Here is a 5,752-nt window from a genome sequence, read left to right on the forward strand (position 1 = left end):
GTGTGTGTGTGTGTGTGTGTGTGTCTGTGTGTGTGTGTGTGTCTGTGTCTGTGTGTCTGTGTGTGTTTGTGCGCGTGTGTGATTATATCTATGCGTGTGTTTGTCTGTGTGTGTGTAGCACAAAATCTGTATTAGAAGTTTATAATTTGGAACAGATATAATTTATTCTAAAGGAATTTGTTTGACATAAAATTCATAAACAAGAAACTTATTTTCGAAAACGGAAATGGCTTTTTATAAAAACCATCTATAATTACAGAATGCACCAATTCAAAAGATCTTGTAAGGAAAGCCATGAAATGATTGGTTTGTTTTTTCCTAGCCCTTTATTTGAAAAATAAATCTAATCATTCCATCCCTGTAAACTTTAAACAATATTTCTTTTATCCTACTGAGTTAAACAATATTTTTTTTAATTCTGGAATTCCGTGAACCAATGGTCTATGTCCTCGTTTGGACTTGACAAATTTGAACGTGTCGTTCGTAACGTTCAGGGGTGGCCAAACACAAGGATCCACTCAACCGTGAGTACTCAAAGCCACACGCACTGTACACATTACAGTATGGGGCTGTTTCTAGAGACGATTGGAGGTGGGGTGGGGGTGGGGTTGCCCAAATAGACATCCTATTTTGTGGAGTTGATGTCATCTGAAAGTAGTGAAAGGTGAACATGGGCTTCGCCAAGGAACGAACTGTTCACGCTTTTCAAGACGGTCGAGGAATCATGAACACATTGCTGTCCTCTGATAGCTTCGCGAAAAGGAAAATGGTACAGTCGTAGATGAAGATCTGAGAATGCGGACCATTGAGATGTAGGAAAGTCATTGCTGCAGACATCGTCTACGGACAGACGTCTCATGGGGCTCATCTACTGAATGCTGCACCCTGGTGACGTTTACAGGGGCGTGAACGGTGTGTGTTTGACCTGAAGTGGTCGTTTTGCCTGGGAATTTTTAGTTCTGATTCTCTACATGTCCTAACTGATAGGCCTGTGTAAGCCTACACGAGGTGTCTAGCAGTCGAACGATGTGTGGGTGTGGAGGGCAGTGGCGGTGGGTGAACCTAGATTTGGGTGGGGCTTAGGTTTCTTCCACTTCCTTACTACCAAAAAACAAGCGATAAGAACAACGCAGTGACGATTTTTGTATACTCTCGGCGAGCCACGGCATTTTGAAAACCATTCAAACGAGAAGAGTCATCTACGTTAAATTCTTCTGGATGGTGGGGACGAAGCCGTTTCACCTCCAAATTTCTCTAATTAGTTTTTATTTGATTATTGTTAAATCTCAGCGGCACAAACACACAGCACTCCAAACACATACCGTCTATGAGGTGGGTTGGGTCGTGTTGTTGCGGAAAATAGAACGCGCCTAACAAAGGCCCAATGGGCGCATAGGTATCTGTGTCACTGGGAGAAAGTGTGTCGTAAACTTTCACCCCATTGTCAGGGCTGGGAGAGCGTGAGCCCTCTGTGCAGTGTTATTTTTTATCAAGTCTTCTACCTTTTTACAAGAGGGGTTTCGTAAAGGAGAGACCGTGGGAACGGGCTGGTTGATTGCTGAGCCCTAAAGACATTTGATTGGCTGTTAGGTTACTATAGTTGTAAGCGGGGACAACAGTGATTGGATAAACGAGCAAGCCGCCTAGTTGATCACTCTGTGTTCATTGCGGTCAATCAGAACTGTTTCAACTGCTGATTTTTTTAAATTTTTTTTTTGCCTTGGGATAGACTTGGGGGGGGGGGGGGGGGGCTCAAGCCCGTGAGCCCTTCACTGGGGGCTCAAGCCCGTGAGCCCTTCACTGGGGGCTCAAGCCCGTGAGCCCTTCTCTACCCACCGCCACAGGTGGAGGGACGGCAGACGGAAGAACAAAGGAACTCACTTAGAAACAAACAATAGTGCTGTCCAAAACTCGAGGTGCAACCTATTGTCTCCTCAAGCCCAACATAAACTCTCCAGCCTTTGCTCAGGTACGTGTACTTGTATCTATTTGTGTTAACAGATCAATGTTTTTGTAAAGATCTGTTGGCCCTATTCTAGAACATTCCTCAATGAATACTAATTTTTTAAAAAGTCCTAGTGGGTGGTTTCTACTGATGTACCGGGTAATAGGTTTACAGCTGGGGCGATATCGCTTTTTAAAGCGACTCCATCATTTTTTTCTAATCACGAGATTATCTCTATTGAACGCATGTTTTGAGAATTTTTAGTGCAAAAGTGTTCTCTAACTAATTAATTTCATGTAACTAGATCTAGTTTTGCCACTAAAAAGTGTCATTTGTGAACTGTGACGTAACCCATATGCGTATACAAAACGTGTGTGAGAAGCGGGAAGTGCTGTGAACAATTTTATTTTCCTCTTGAAGGAGGTTTCTAGTATTTTGTATACATTTATGAAGAAAAGTTTGTAAAAAATCTAGCCTCAATTGTTATGGAAAATTATGATTAAGTTAAGACAAAATGAGACAAGCTGCTGTGTAAAGTATGGGTGACATTGTTTCACTTTTACAAAGATATTTGAGGATAAGTTGCGCCACGAATTCTTTACCGCACCATAAGAGAAAGACTTGGAAAAGACGAACAAACATTCTGCCGTTCCGAACCAAAAGCACGTAACAGTTTGACGTTACGATAGATAGGAACTCTCGGACGACGCGGGACTTTGAGCCTGTGACTGTAGACGGTGCCATGGCAACCAGAGGGGGGGGGGCGGCGAGGACCCTGCACTGACCACTGTCCACCGTCCTCGGACATTTGACCAGCACACCTCACCGCCGACAGGTCGTGCCGGAGTCCAGCAGTTGTTCCTGTCACTGTTCACCCCTACACCTGGCCCACTGACCACTCACCGGCGGCTCTACCTGGCGGCTCTCCCCGGCCGATGACCACCACAATGACCCCCACAATGACCACCACCTGTCTCGCCTGTCTGCTGCTGTGTGGAGCGCTCACCCTCGCCCGTAAGTTTCTGCACCTCTCACTCGTGATTGCCCGACCGTTTTGTTTCCTTAACCACACACTAGACATTTTGAGGAGGCAGCCTGCTTCTACCCCCACCCCCTTTTTTGTAAGTGTTTTACGGCGCTCGCAACTGCATAAGGTCATATTATTATGAGCACGCGGGACACATTTAACATTATCAGTTGGTAGGAAATTTGGGATTTTGCCCGGGTGGCGGCCGAAGCCTATTCTTATTGATTTTAGACCACCAAGAGATTTTTAACGTGCGCAACTTGCACACGGGACTTCCGAGATTTTTCATCCTTGTCCGAGAAGGCTAGGTGTAGATCTTTCCTACCAGAAGATCAGGGGTGTGGCAGAAAGACAGCAGTGAGAAGGAGCCAAGGAGTAGCAGTAGAAAGGCTGCAGAAAGAGTCAGGAGCCCTGAGGAGGGGGGAAAGGAGGTAAAGGGCTGGGGGCAGAAAGAGGAGACGAAATCAGACGATAGAATATTGTTAGAGAGTAGGAAAGGAGGTGATGGAGTGGGGGCAGAAAGAGGAGACGAAATCAGACGACAGAACATTGTTAGAGAGTAGGAAAGGAGGTGAAAGGAAACAATTTTAATGAAGAAAATTTTTCGGTCGCTACCCGGATTCGAACCCGGGACCTTTGAATGAGAGGCGAACACCTTAACCTCTAGGCCACGAGAGCCCCCAGGCTGCTTCTAGCCTGCTTCCCAGGACCAGCCTGAGTAGGTCGCATAGTACATCCCAGTAGAAAGACATGGAGAATTCCAGGAAACATTTCGCCCACGACGGAATTGAACTCCGGTTCTTTGTCTAGGCTTTATACTGTCCCCGCAGAATTATGCAAATTCATATGGCCAAATTATGCAAGAAAAATGCCAAATAATGCAAACATTGTGCAAGTTACCGTTACGGCGTTTGCGACTTGTCTTGCACTTTTTCAAGAATGTTCATGTTTTATGTACAGAAGAATTGAAAACAGAACATATCAGTATCAGTAATTCGTTGTGTATTTGGAAAGAAAACAATACACATCAGTCAGAAAAAACAACAAGAACCCAAAAGTATAATCTCTGTAGCTTTCAGCTGGAGATCGAGAAAGGAAAGAAAAAAAAGGGGAAAAAAGAAGGAAAAATCCAAAGAACTTTTTGACTTTAGACAAAAGAAAATGTCCCTGTGTGGAGCAAGTGTCAGACTATCAGTACGTGGGTGTTACAATAGACGACAAACTCGACTGGCGTGTCCACACCTCTCTCCGGCATAAGAAAAGTGAACAAAAGACTACTTTTTGAAAAATGAAGTTTATGTATTTTAAAGTTGATAAATCGTTGACGTCCATATTTTACCTTTCAACCATAGAAAGTATGATCAATTTCTGTATAACTTTAAATATTTGCATGGGCCGGGAACACAAGACAACAAGATAAAGAAAACTTAAATCGATTAATACAGAAATCAAGCAAGATTTCAACATCTACATTCCCCTACTTCGATTAATTATACTTTATGCGAGGGGGGTTCAAGAAGTGTTTGGGTTGAGTATGAAGTAATAAAGATAGAGCTTTGCAACTTGGCACACACACTTTTATTTCCCTCTATACTATAGTCACCATGCAGAGTAACCCATTTCTGCCACCTCTCTTTGGCCTTCAAATGTCCTTGAGAGAAAAATGACCCAGAATGGGCCCTTAACCAGCCTTCAACAGCTTCAATGACATCCTCGTGGTTATGGAAATTACGTCCTTTGGGTGACTTTTAAAGATTGAGAAACAGAAACAAATTCTGAGGGGGGCTAGGTCTGGTGAATAAGCTGGGTGTGGCAGGATTTCAAAGCTTCAATGTTCTGCTGTCTAGACTACTTGTTCTGCCTTGTGCGCAGAGGCGTCGTCATGCAGATGGAGGACCCCATTACGGCGTTTTGCACGCCGCCTTCTCACCAATTCAGACCGCAAATTTATTAGCAAATAAAATCCGAGCAGTGGTCCCCTGTGACTGTTTTTCCATTTTTCCAAGTTGTCAGTCATAGTGATACCTTCACAATCCCAGAACCATGACAGCATGACCTTTCCACTTGACTGTGTTATCTTTGCCGTCTTTGGTGAGGGGGAAGACGGGATTTTCCATTGCATGGAGGACATTTTGTATTTTGGATCAAAATAATAAATCCATGTTTCATCCATAGTCACCAGGTTTTTACAGAAATTTCTGTCATTAGATTCAATTCGAATGAGAGTTTTGCAGGGCTCAGTCCTCTGCTTCTTTTGCTCACTTGTCAAAACGCGGGGTACCCACTGCGCAGGCACCTTATTCATGTGAAGATGGTCGAAGAGAATCGTTTCAATTGACCCTTCACTGATTCTCATTTCACTTCAGAGCTGTGTCATAGTTTTACGTAAGTCTTGTAGAACCACTATCTTCACTATGGATACATTCTCTTCAGTTTCCACAAGGGATGGGCGCCCTTCACGATCTTCATCCATCACCAACATGAATCCAGATTTGAATTTTCGTTCCCAGTATGTCACAGTATTATAACGAGGACATTTGTCACTATCAACTTGGACCATTTCTTGAAAAATGTCCGGAGTGAATTTTCCTTGCAAGTGTAAAAGCTTGTTATCTGAGCGATATTCCACAGCTTCATTTCACAGCTCTGTGGCACAGCTCTATGGCACAGCTCTATGGCACAGCTCTATGGCACAGCTCTATGGCACAGCTTTATGGCACAGCTTTATGGCACAGCTTTATGGCACAGCTCCATGGCACAGCTCTATGGCACAGCTCTAT

This window comes from Aplysia californica, unplaced genomic scaffold (genome assembly GCF_000002075.1).
Source record: "Aplysia californica isolate F4 #8 unplaced genomic scaffold, AplCal3.0 scaffold02085, whole genome shotgun sequence".
NCBI classification, from domain to species: Eukaryota; Metazoa; Mollusca; class Gastropoda; order Aplysiida; family Aplysiidae; genus Aplysia; species Aplysia californica.